Source organism: Crocodylus porosus, unplaced genomic scaffold, assembly GCF_001723895.1.
Source record: "Crocodylus porosus isolate Cpor-Errol unplaced genomic scaffold, CroPor_comp1, whole genome shotgun sequence".
NCBI lineage: Eukaryota > Metazoa > Chordata > Crocodylia > Crocodylidae > Crocodylus > Crocodylus porosus.
In genome coordinates, this window is record NW_017728949.1 from 6,029,152 (window position 1) to 6,043,153 (window position 14,002).

General features: G+C 42.9%; 1 long non-coding RNA gene across 1 annotated transcript in view; it reads right to left on the minus strand.

Annotated features, from left to right (window-relative positions):
- Positions 1–5,847, minus strand: part of LOC109322635 — a 103,231-nt gene extending 97,384 nt beyond the window's left edge. The window contains exon 1 of the long non-coding RNA XR_002104443.1: positions 5,568–5,847. This is a non-coding gene — a long non-coding RNA (uncharacterized LOC109322635). The remainder of the gene's footprint in view (positions 1–5,567) is intronic.
- Between the last annotated feature and the right edge of the window lie 8,155 nt (positions 5,848–14,002).

The following is a 14,002-nucleotide window of genomic DNA, read 5'->3' on the forward strand; positions in this document are numbered from 1 at the left end:
CCTCCCTTGCTCCCTCACTCTAGTCCTCTTCCATCTGCACCTCTTCTTCTGATTCTGTGAGCAGATTTGCTGCCTCAATCACATCGTCTTGCGGTGTTTCATTGATTATGAAGGTGTCCGTGTTGGAATTGCTCGTGTACCTTGTTTGCACGTGAATGGGGTCACTGGCACTGCCAGTACATTTCTGTTGCTCTTTACAGGCTTTGGCCCAGTGCCCCATGCTGCCACACCTGTAGCAAAGTCAGGCTACAGAAGGCAACTAAATGCCCTTCCAAGTTGCACCTGCTGCAGAGTTTAGGCTGGCCATGGTAGTTACGTACTGCCAGTGGGGCCCTATTGACACCATGGAGAGCAGGTGCCTTACCCTCCCCCCTCCCCTGGCATCTAAGGTCTTCCTCTAAGACCACCCTGGCCCTCCATGCCCTGGTCCAGATTTGCCACTGGTCCAGGATGCACTCAATGTCCAGGATCTTTTAGACCTGCCCCTCCAGCCACCTCCTCAATCTTTGGGCTCCAAGTCATCCATGTACATTTTAAAGTACAGCACTATTTCCTGGGCTTTCTGGCCAGTTTCAAAACATAGACCCCACAAGTCCTCATTGCCTAACACTTCAGCATACCAGACCCAGAAGGCAGAGTATGCCTTTTGCCTCCGAAAGTTATAGTCCAGTGGCAGAAATTGTCAGACACCACCACACAGGTCAGGTCTTTAGAATTGACTTACAAGTCATCAAAGTCTGCTGTCAACATAGTTGTTTTCCCCTTCACCCCCTCAGGGCTCAGGGTGGCTTGCACGTGCAGTTTCACTGTTCTTCGTGGGTCTCCCTTTCCCCACAAACAATAGGAAGCTTCTGAAACCTTCCCCGCATTTTCACTGCTCTCACCCCAGCTCCGCCGCTGCTCCTGCTGCTGCTCCCCATCTCTGGAACCTTGTCTCAGCTCTGCCTCACTCTGCTTCTTACTCTCCGATGCCACCACCTTGCCCTGCCAGCCAACCATTGACCAATCCCTGACCTCCTCAGCCATGCCCTCTATAGGCTCACCCACAGTTGTCCTCATCGCAGATGCTCTCAAGACTTCTGATGATTTGTTCGACCCTCTATAATGTTCCTGGATAAAAACTCGCCTTCTCACCACCTCCTCCAGCACTCCAGTCGCTCATCTCCTCTCTGTTTCCTCCATCACCCCAGCATTACCCTGGGTAGCCCACCTACATGGTCACAGTGCTTCCCCTGCCCTTGTCTAGCCCCTACCCATGGGAGATGGAGCCTGGCCACAGGCCTCCATGCTGTCCCATCCTGCCCCACCATCAGGACTCCTGTGAGCCACAGGGTGGTGGGAGGGGAGATGTGCACATTCACCAAGAGCACTGATGTTGGGGTGGGATAGCACAGATGCCCACAAACAGGCTCCATCCCCTGCCCCCACAGCTGTGGATGCAGCCAGCAGGTGCTGGCTCCAGGCTTCAGGCTCTGGGTGGACAGGCCAGGGCAGGGGAGGGCATGTGTGCATGCACACATCTGTGTATGTGCATGCATGCACATGCATTAGTGGATGTGTGTGTGCCCCTCACCAGCTCACCAAAACTAACTAAGTGGCCCTCTAGTCCAAATAACAGCTCACCCCCTGACTTAAAACATATGGAGGTTATAGTGCTCCCTTACCTTCATAGCACTAGGCCATCCCCATTCAGCAAAATACTTACACATGCACTCACAGCCCATTAAATTCCATTGCATGGAGTTTGCCTTCAGCTAAAAGTACAGACACCTTAAATCCTGGCGCCAACATAGTCAGTGGAAATTTTTCTATTGGCTTCAGTGGACCACTGATTTTGTGCCTGAGACTGTGGTGTCTGAAGTCACATGCAGAAGGCAGAGTATATTTTATATTTATGCTATATATGCGGCATCCATTGGTGTATCTAGGATTTTGAAAACAAGGGTGCAGATCATGTGGTGCCTCGCTGAATATAACACAACAAATATTTTTCTCCAGTTTAAAAGAAATTAGAAACTTTACTGATAAGCTAGGAACCCAGAGCTATATTATTCAGTTTAGGACTCAAGCAAAAACAAAAATAACATAATTGGAATGTGCATTAATTTGCTGTATCATATATTGTGTATACAAGACACAACAAACCAGGTAAAAACAAAATCAAAAGCTGTTGTTTCATTAGTCCTACAGTCATTAAAATTAAATGTACATCTCTTTTTCAGATTCATGAAACAAAATCTAGCCTTCCTGAACATCTTGATAGCACATCCAATGTTTCACTGGAAGTTATTTCTGTACCTGAGTTAATATGCACCTGAGTGAACATTTCCATGCCTGAATTAATGTTTTAGTTAGAATTAAAAACAGTCTGTAGGCATGTGAAATAGGAGCTAATTTACTAGGAGCAGCTAAGAGACAGCAGAATTAAAAGAGAAAGGATAGCTTGATTAGCATAACATCACAACCATTAAAAAGGAGAGAGGCTGTTTAATACCTGTGGAATGAAGAGTTTAGAAGGAAGCAGGCAGATAATTATGAGTCAGTGGCTCCCTCACTGCTGCCTGCTGAGAAATGCTGCTGTCACTGCCAGACAGTTGGTTTTAAATTTTGGGTGGACAAGCCTCCTGGATCCACCCGGGTGGTGTCTGAAGGTACACAGCCAGTTCCTGCTCTATTTAGTGAATGCTTTGTTAGATATTTGGAAAAAATAGCTAATACTTTTTGCTATTTGCGGTTATCCTCTCTTACAAACACACACATAATTATACATATCTATGTAGAAAACAAATAACATTGCTAACAGCAAATGAGGCAGAAACCTAATTCTTCCAGTTTAAGTGTTTTTCCTGTTGAATAAAGAATTAACTAGAAGAATACCCTGATGTCCAAAAAAGGACCCTTTAAACAGATATTTTTTTAACTCTGCTGTAGGTTCTTCCGAACAGTCATAGTTCCACTTCCCCAGAAATTTAGTTCACAGGTAACTGCAATACAGAGTTGAGATTTTACCATTTATTTTGAGGACCATCTGCTTTCCTTTGCTTTTTCTTTGGTCTTTTTTTTAAGTGCTATTGCTACAAATCATTATGTCTCAATAAAGTGAAGCACTGAGTCCACTTCTGAAAGTATTTGCTCATGATGGTAAATATTTTGCATCACACTGATCCAGTTTGTGAGATATAGTGAGCCACAATCTGTGTTAGAAGACTTTCAGTAAGCCTGTATGCACATAACAATAAATTAAGCCACCAATGCTGTAAAAATTCCATCCTCTTCCAACTCCACATTTCTCTGGTCATTTGCACTCTTCTGTTTTGGTCTCTATACATAGCCTTCCTCACTTTGAAATTCTGGACTAGATTCTCAGCTGTTCTATACTGGTGTACCTTCACTGACTTCTAAAAAAGGAAGGAAGCTATGCCCATTTGTATCAGACGAAGATATGGCCTTTCTTGATCTTTTGCCACCCAGGAATATTTTGTTAACATCCGGGCATATCACTCTCCAGTAATACATTCCGTGCCCCTTGGCATCTTTTCTCTATAGTCTCTGTTAATACATGTAGCAAACTGCATTTTTGCATTGATCCTGGTCACAGCAAATTCAAAGGGAGTTTTGTTACCAACTTCAACAGGAGGAAGCAGTCCTTTGTTCTGCATTCTGAAGCCGAGGGACAAACCAGACGCTCACCAGATTCATCTGGTATAAGGGAAATGCTTTGATTTATACTGGCTGAGAGTGGCATTTAGAGTTCAGGTTTTTCTTAATTTGCTCCACTATGCTTAGACATGGAATCATAAAATAAAGGCCAATATATTGGCAAAGGGCATAATGGACAGTCCTATCCATTCTTTAGTTTCATTTTGACTCTTAATTGATTTTTTATATTCTCTCCAGAGATCCAGAGGAACCCTAATCATCCCACTTTCTCCACTTTCAAACTCTCTCTATCAAGATCAGCACTGTGACGTCTTTTCTTGTAACAAAAGAGAGGGGTAAACAGGGATCCCTTTACAGCCCAACAAGGCAACACTGGGACAATTGGAAACACGGATTTTCATCTGGCTGGCAGCCTAGAAAGTACGCACACCCTTCAAAGAGAGAGCTCATAAAACCAGGAAAACAGTAAATCCACTGCCTGCTGAAACCCTCCTTTTCCTTGTGTTACGATATTGTTGGCTTTATACATCGAGTTGGTTCAGGAGAGAGGACTGGGTGTTGACTTACTGGCAGCGGGTGAAGGAGGCTGCTGTTTTATGGGCTCTGACTAAATAGGTATGTCTATTTTTCTGGCTTTCAACTGTACGAAAGTTGATGTTTGCATAGTTGATTGGCAGAGTGGCAACCGAATAACCTTGCCACCATTGCTTCTCCTTCTAAAACAGCTGCAGGAGTAGCTGTTTTGCTCAAAGGTGGAGTGCACTCAAGTCACAGCAGCCACTTCCATGTGGGAGCTGGGAGACTGGTGCTGAAGATCAAAAAACCAAAAAGACCCAGATTTTCCACAGTATCCTGCCAGTTTTATACTGATACAATTCCATTTAAATCAATGAAGTTTCATGAGCTTAAAAGCAAAGTAACAGAGCAGAGAATCCACAGGCCAGATGCTTGAGGCCCTGAAAAACTTTTAACGTACAAGGCAAGTTCTCCTTCACACTACTTTTTGCAATCAGGCCTCCACGTAAGAAGAAAGGCACATTTAATTGGTTTACAGGGGGACATGGAATAGAATTAGACAACTATATACACTTAGAGCACATACTAAATGACTGTGTGGTAACTGCCGATGCTGCACAGTCCTGATGTCGCACAAGTTGTTTCTGACCCTACTGTGCAGTAGCAGCAGCTTCACAGTTTGTGTCCACCAATACTACATCATTGTAGTGACAAGCTACATCATAGCTTGTTGCTATGGCAATGTAGCATCTGCTTAGATGCCTACTAAGTGAAATAGGCCCCAAGTCTTTTGCATAGTAATGTTGAGGGCTATAACTTATCTAAAGATGAGCCTCTTTACTTGATTTTAATGAACTGGAGGGAAATACAGTGGGAAATAAGATTGATTGAAGTATTTCCATCTGGGTCATAGATAAAGTAGAGGGGAGAGTGGGTATGCAGATTTCAGAGCCAATGGACGCAGCAAATTTAATCTGATTCAGAAAGAAAACTATCCCAAGTTAGATGCAAGGAATTTAAACAATATCTATAGTAATCATGAGGTAAGTGGAGATCTTGCTCATTTGCATTCACCCTGCAGTACACTTGATGACTCTGACATTATCTTCCTGGGAGGTGGTTGAAATATTCTTATTCCCATTCATTAAGTCAAAATAATTTTCTTGGCACAAGGGAAGCAGCCATGGACAAGATCTGTACTAAACGTCAAACGTCATGTTGCTAAATGAAATCCCATCACAGGCAGCAGAACGGTAACCAGCCAGGTGTATCAATATTGCATTTAATATCTCTTTCCACATTTTCCTTCCTAAACCAATTTACTTAGAAGTCATTCTCAGCTGCTTTTAACTCAGCTGTACTATATAATAAATAATGCCAGCTTCTCTTACCTGTTTAAGTAGGTGTCTCACTCCTCATTACACAACATCCCACCTCCTTTCCAAAACCAAAATGCCATGAAGAAGGTCTTACTAAGCTAAAACAAACAGTTGGTTCTGCTTGTCTCTACCTACCAACTGAGCTGGCTTTGCTAAAGGAAAACATTGAACTTATTGCTAATGGTTTAGGTTAAAAGGAGGGAGGGGTCGTGGTGCTGTACATTCCCACTACCTCTTTCAGATTTCACAACACCATTTAAACAAACAGCTCCTTGTGCTTCATGGAGTCTGAAAAATCACAGCAAGAATAATCTTGGGATGAGGGTGGGGGAGGGAGGTGGGGTGGGGAATCTGGAATCCTATGAACTGGAAATACAATGAACAATTACTAGCTGTCAGCTTGGCTTCCCTTAGGTGAGGCTGCCACACCATGGCAAATCCTTCAGCCCATCAAGTCTCACAACAACTGATAAAATTCATCTCTCTTGCACATTAGCCACAGTAAATCTTTATTGCTTCCTGTGCCTTTGTTTTGGACCACATTAAACACCAGTATTGCAGTACTCAGCATCTCCCAATAATATAGCAAATCATTAAGTTAGAAGATTAACCTTTATAAAGAGAATAAGCCTCTGCTGACAATTCAGTAATTTCTTACAAGGAGCCATTAGCATTATTATTAGCATTACTATACATTAGCACCCTCAAAGACTGGGGCCCTGTTGTGCTATACACTGGGACTAACATTCACTGGCCTGAAGAGTTCACAGTTGAAATAGTCAAGGCAAGGATGGAGGATGGGAGATACAGAAACAGGGGGTGGGAGGGGGAGAAAGAATTACAAAGGAAGAGTGATTTGCCCGTGGCCTGGAGGCAAGATGGGGCCAGAATTCAAATTCAGGTCTCATGGGTCCAAAATCCAGTGCTCTGTCCACTGAGCCTCCCCCAGTGGAAATGCAAAGTATGTGGATATGTGCAGGATCCTAACCCTGAGATGACAAAAGGTATCATTTATTGCCTTTATCACATGGTGAAAAACAAGCAATCACATCAGTCTACAACCATTCAAATTTCAATGGGCTAGGGAAGCAGTGTGTGCCTGGAGACTTGTGCAAAGGGCTTTTTCTATGTGCGTTCTGGCCTGTCATAAAAAAAAATTACTGAGTTCAAAATCCTTGTGTTTCTTTTCTGCTGGCATAATAACTCTGAAATGTATTATTGCTGAGAGACTCCACTCTCTCTGCCAACAGGTCCCTGGGGAGAAGCAGTAGCAGAAGAAAAGAACTTTTTACAGCTTCTTCATAAAAGAAAGTCAGCAATCCACTGGACCTAATCTAGTTTTCCTAGACATGATGGGATCAGATGCTCAGCTCAAGTAAATTGGTGTAGACTCACCAAAGTCATTGGAATACTATTGATTTTCACCAGCTGAGAATCTTGCCCATCATTTTATATGGAGAAGCACAAAAGAAGGTTCCAGCTGTGTTCTTTACATTTGCTGTTTTCTTCTTCCCTGGTAGAAAACTGTGTTACTTCCTTCACTGCAAACTGCAATAGGAAATAGTGATAGATTGATACTGCAGCCTAGGAAGCACTAATAGAAAGAGAGTAGTGTGTAAGTAAAAACACTTACCAGGGCTATAGATCTACTTAACGGGTCAGCCTGATAATGTATCAACACAGCTGGATGATGTGTATAAAGAGAATCCACAGTTGATTTAGGATAACAGTCTGTTGGCTTTTAGACTGCTCCTTTTGCTCAGTAGCAAAGCATTATGAGCCCCATTACAGCTGGTCTCCACCTTTAGGAGAACAGTTCCAAAACAGAAGAGTAACATGGCCTCCAGGATCATTCTGACTTCCAGCTGTAGATAAAGTCATCTGTGGATGTGATTACAACTAAGGTTTTCAAAACCTGTTTAAGAAAGCATCCCAGGAAGAAACATTTTGGAAATCATAGTCTTAAGTATAGTCAATTTAATTGGCAGTCTAAAAAAAAGCCAGCATATTAAAAGTTAATCATGAGACAACCAACACCCCTGTAATCATGAGACAATAAAGTCATGGGATAAGACATGACTTAGCTATTAAGCAGAAAGTTGATGTTATCTTTGTGAAACAAAAGCCAGGGGATTCTGTAGCAGCCAAAGGGCTGTGCCAGCCCTCTTGTAAAACTTGCATCTCAGTTTCCACCCTCTGCTGACTCCAGATACAGGGAACTTAGGCAAGGATTCACCTACAGGCAGGTGGCAAGCCCTGGCCCAAGCACCCTACTTCACCACCAAGGGCAGCCTGCAATTCAATTCAGTCTGCTGCTTATGTGGAAAAAATGGGAACGTTGATACTTCTCTCCATTGCCCTCTGTGTTGAGGAGCTACATGGGCCTGATTCAGGTGTCCTGGGTTTGAATGAAAGGCAGATCATACTTTTAGGAATGAAGTATTATTAAGCTGCATGGAAGTCCTATGGCTGTGGAGCTGCAGAAGAGATGGGCTGATAGTGAAGTATGCTTCTTACTAGCCAGACCTATTCACTTGATGGAAAGTGGGGGCCAGTTCGAGTGGGGCAGAGGTTTGGGGCAATACACAGCTGGGTGTGCTGCTGCCAGACTCTTTGATAGGCAGGCTCTACAAGTTATTAGGAGTTATGGTACTTCACGGCTTCTGCAGCAGCCTTGGGACTTAGAGGGCTCATGCAGAGCCCCCCATGCAATGCAGGGCAGCGGTGGGCAGTAAGGATCGCCCCCTGCTGGCAGGAGCGGTGAGGCCGGGGGTTTTCTCTTTTTTTTTTCTTAAACAGCTGGAGCTGGCCTAGGCAGGGCACCCGTGGGTAGGTGGGGGAATGAGGGGGGGGGTTGGGGGCTCAGAGCCCCCACACAGCATGGGGCAGTGGGGTGCAGCAGGGATTCCCCCCACCACCACCCAGCAGCACCCAAAGAGCCTGGAGCTGGGGCAGGCGGGGTAGCCATTGTTGGGCTGGGGGGAATGGGGCGTGGCTGATTTGGAGATTTGGCAGCAGCCGAATCAGTTCAGGACAGATTCAAATCACCTAATCGAATCACTGTCCCCTGAATTGGCTGAATCTGAAGCAAATACTAACCACTTCGCACAGGCCTACTGGCTGGCAATGTAAGTTACTTGTATTCATAAAGCCACAGTGCAATACCCTGACCTATGCTAACAGGTACTTTATGATACAAGCAAGCAGTGCTAATGAACTCAGTGGAGCAATCTGCCCCAACTGAAGAATTATTCATTGTCAGGAAGGCAGTCACAATCTGGTCCTTAGACTTTACACTTTGTGGCTGCAGCTTGATGTGCTGTGTGCTGGAGTCCAAATAAAAGTATTGCTAATAAGAGAACTCAATACATTTGGGAAAGATCAATGGTTTAGGCAGAAATTCAGAAGAGAAGGTAGGAGTCCAGAATAGCAAAATGGAACAAAGAATTGCTACTTGATACATATGATAGTAATAGAGAGTTGGATCCTCAGATGGGGTAAACTTATATAATTCTTCTGATGACTATCTCCAAAATTCACTTTCTGCTCCTGCAGTCAAAAATGTGTCCATGCTTGGTATCTCTCCAAAGGTGGTGATGATCCCATGTAGGAAGTTTGATCCCGAATAATCTCTTGGGATAGAGAAAACAATAGACCTAAGTGGATCTATTTCAGGTGAATTTACCCATGATGTAAAGAAGCTCTCATAAGTAATACCAAGTGCAAAAACTAGTATTAATGTAACATTATGGTTGGATAATCAAAGTCTGTTAAGAGAGAAAGTTCAAAATTTTTTTGAGGTTTTCTAATGTTTCTCAAGGACATCAGAACCAAGGAATTTGTCTGCAGAAAAGTTTGTAAAACAAAATCGAAATTTGGGATTTGAGCAGCTAAAAAACCTAAAGCAGATACTTGCCATGAACATATTCATTTAACTTAGAGCCTGATTCTTCATAAAAAACATTTCAGTAATAATTTCTGGCTAGCCCTACATGAAATATTAACTCAAGCAATATTGTTTAACCTGTTTAACTACAAGTATGTGGTTAATTAGTAGTCTGACCCATAGCTGATGCATCCTTCATTAGGGATGCACTGATAAAATATTCTTGACTGATACCAATAGCTGATGATTAACCAACCATATCAGCCGATGCTGATCCAATAACCAGTACTTAGTAATAGTGCAAGGCTTTAAAACTACTGTCCTAAATAAACCTTCTTTTTCTTTGTTTTGCATTTATAACGCACAGACACATGCCTCCTGGCTGCTCCAGCCCTTGATGAGGAAGGCGGTGACTGCCTTATTCCCACGCATGTTGCCCCCTCACCCATGGCTTCTACCTGCAGCCCCACTCCCTGCACAGCTCATGCTGCCATCCCAGGTGGGTGGGGTGGATCCTCGCATACACAGTGGCACTGGGTGATTTTGAAGCCCCAGAGCTTGCTGCTGCCTCAGCGCCGATGGGCTCTGTACAGTCGAGTTCTTGCAGCCACCGGGGAGAAGTCACTTTTGCAAAGTCACCTGATGCCCCAGGGAACAGAATGTCCCTTGCACAGTACCTTACCCTGCCCATGAACAGCCCAGTAACACTGCAGCAGCTCTCGTGCTCAGGCATGACAGTGGCAGAAGCAACTCAATACATTTGGGAAAGCGGCCCCTTTGTTGCTGAGCATGGTGCCCTGTGACCACTCCCTGGCACCCCCTCCTGCTTCCACTGCTCGCCATGACCTGTAATCTGCTGTGGGCTGGGGCTAGCAGCAGGGCATAGGACTATGCTCGCCAGGGTGCTGCAGGCACAGTCATAATTATTGGCTACACTGACCAAAAAAAGCTAATAGATGATAATGTCATTTCTCCGTTTATCGATTCTGATCCAATAGCCAACCAATATACCAGTGCACCCCTTCCCTTCCTACTCCATGTGGTCTGATCAAACTCTATTACTCAAATTTCCACACAGGTTAAAAATTCACCCTTGGAAAGAAAGCAAAAAGGGAAATTTCTACTCTTAAGAAATCTGTATGAGAAAGTATGTCACTGAAAATTACCATGGGTTATAATGAAAATGGTTCAGAAGCAATATGAAATATTAAAGGACATAGATAACTTGTTTCTAGAAAAATAAAGTTTCAGAGAGTGGTGAACAAATAAGATCTGTGAAGCTGATTCATCCAGAAGCTGGGCAGATCTGCAGCAATAGTTAACTGGCAAGAATAAATGAAAAGTTAATTAGTAAATTTTAAGGCTAGAGGGACAATTACAGTTATTTAGTATGACATACCTCAGAATTTTGAGCCCATAATTTTGAGCTACTTCTGGTGTAGCCTGGGTATATCTTTTAGGAAGACATCCAATCCTGACTTAAATATTCACATTATGGAAAATCTATGATTTCTCTATATCCCCAGTGATTAATTACCCTAAAAGTTTAAATTTGTGCCGTATTTCTGGTTTGAATTTGTCTAGCTGCTGCTTTCAAACACTAGATCTTATTAGCCTTTTGGCTGCTAGGTTAAACCACCTTCAAAAACCTTCTTCCTATATAAGTACTTAAAGACAAGTCACCTCTTAACCTTCTCTTTGTTATGCTAAATTATCTTGAGTTTCCTTAGTGCCTCCCTGAAAGGCAAGTTTTCCAGAGCTCAAATCATTCTTCTAGCTCTTTTTCTTGAAGCCTTTCCAATCTGACAACATCTGTTTAAAAACATGGACACCAGAACTGGACACTGTGTTCCTGTACTGGTCTCACTAATGGCATATACAATGGTACCAGCACTATAAAGAAATTGTGATTAAACAGGAAGTTGAGACTATGCTCACCCAAACTCTGTTAGTTAAGTAAGGAAGACTGAGATCCACAAAATTATCTATGTACCTAACTCCTATTGATTGTTAAATACCTTTGTGGATCTGCACCCAACTTCTTACATTCACTTGGCATATAAAATATTATATTCGGCATCCCAACCTTGATGACTGATACTGAACTCCTCATCTGAAAGGGGAACTGCCAGAATCTCTATGATTCTGTAGTATTTTGCTTAGATGTTTGAAAATGAAATGTCAGACCTTCTCCACTTAAACACTGCATTTTCCTCTGTGTCTAAAGCTCCAGACATCAGAATGACAAAAGCACTGCTATCACCATCAATGATGCCAAGAAGAAAGTCCACAGATCAAACAAAAATATTCATTAGTTAACAGCAGGGGAGCTCACGGATTGGTGATCCACATATGAAAACAAAATTCTGAACATCAGTTGTGCTTGTATGGCAATAATATGATGTATTTAAATAAAATAAGTAAATAGCTGGTATCCAATAACCTCTGGAACCTAAAACAGGTGATTTAGAGTCCATTTGAAAAAAACTCCCAGTGTAAACTTCCAGTAAAAAACCTTTACATTGCTATCGTGTCATCTCTAATGAATGGCAAGCATCTGAAAAAGCTGTCTCATTGTCCTCCTTCAAATCCCTCCTTAAAAGTCTCCTCTGGTGGGATGACTACATAGTGATTAGGCAACTGGCATGATGTTGTCATATTAATCAGGGTTGGTTCATTGCTTGTGCCACCCACACACCCATTATATATAGTCCTAGGCTGTAAGCTTTTCAGGGCAGGGACTACTTCTTTGTTCCATATTTGAACAGCACCTAACAAAATGGAGCCCTTGTCTCTGTGAACTATATTATAAATGACAACAACCAGCTCTTACACACTGACTGAGGAAAGATGTCAGAAGTAGAAAGAAAAAAAGGCTTATACAGCTTGCTTGCTGAAGAGCTCCTGAAGTTTTATCTCATCTTTTGGTCCTAGGAAAAATGTCATCATGATGGGTGACTGCATCAATACACTGTCAGCACTACTATCCCTTGCTCTGTGGCTGCAGACATAAGCTGGTGTACACACTGCATAAAGCAGCCTGCAAAAATAGAGGAGTTACAAAGATACTCTCACCCTTGAAATCTTCAAAGCTACTCCCCCATTAACGTGGTTTTTCAGCACCTGTCTGCTGTAAAGAGAAGGTGAGCTCTGGAGCTCTGCTCCCCGCCCCCCACCCAGCAAAAGCATGGGTGGGTAAAAAACATTTAGGTCTTGCCTTTGCAGAGAAGTACTGCTTTGCTCTATAAGTCTCCTAGGTATGCATTTGCTTCTGGATGCAGATTGGCTACTGTAAAAGCTATTAGGATGTGTCACTTGTTCAGTCTTAAATCTCCTGCCTAATGATGCAATAAGGATACTGCTCCTTCTCTTTCACTCCAAATTAACACTAATACCTGGTGAAATGCTCTACTCCAACAATCTTTGGTGATCGATCATTCACTTGTGGCCATTGGAATTAGTTGACAGTCATTGAAAAACAATGGAGACAGTTTTCTCTTGAACCTTCCAGGCATCTCAGGCCTGAGCACCACTGGGGGGGACTTGCTGGTCAGGGGAGCACAACTGCTGGTGGCTGCAGTTTAGAAACTGTTTCTCTTCACCTCAATGACCAAGGAAACAAGGCAAGTGTATCTGAAGATTGCCGGTCAACCCAGTCTTCACCAGTTCACAAACCCAGAGCTCCATCTAGTGGAACTTACAGAGAAAAACAGAAATATGAATGTTAATGTTTTTATTAGGAATGTATTTTATTAGGTTTTTTTCAAGTGCCACTTGTCATCAGGTTAAAAAGTTAGCTGCATCTTTCTATGTTCAGTTCTGCCAGATGCTTCTGAGCCCTGTCAAGGTCCCCTTTGAACCACTCAGTCCAAGCTGGAGCATTTCCAAGAACATTACTGGTACATTGGTCAGAAAGGCTCCGCTGTTTTGTGGCTTTCCATTAGGAAAATGGGCCATGACAGAGAACGGAGCTGCAGATTATTACAACTCCCAAATCCCAAATATTTTGCTCAAAGCTTAAGATACTTTACCAAATGTGTCTCAGTACACAGAATGCTATCAATGTTTAGAAAACATGACCAAAGCTAGAGAAAAAATCAGGTCCACAGTTCCCATTTTCTCTAGGTGTGTGGACAAGAACCTCTGTGGCAGTGCTAGAAAAGTTCTAGCAGCAAAAGCCATCAGACCCGATTCAGATCTTCCTGACACCAGTGTAAACCATGAGCAAGTGTGGTTAATTGGGCTGGTGTCATACTAGCAAGTATGAGCTCAGGATCAGGCCAGGAGTTTCTGGTTTTAGCTTTTAAAAATATAACTTTAAAACAGCACAAAGTAAAAGGAAAAAACTACTTGAGTGGGAAATGATGCAATTTTCGTATGTATCAAATTGAAAGATGAAATTACTACTGAACAAACAAAACATTATCTTACATGGCATCTTTCATGCAAAGTGTCCCAAAGAGGCCTCACTGAGCAGAGCAGACGCAAGTACTGAAATGAGAAAGCGTGAGTGTGTTGAAAAGCATTCAGTGCAGGAGCAATCAATCCAAGATGGATCATG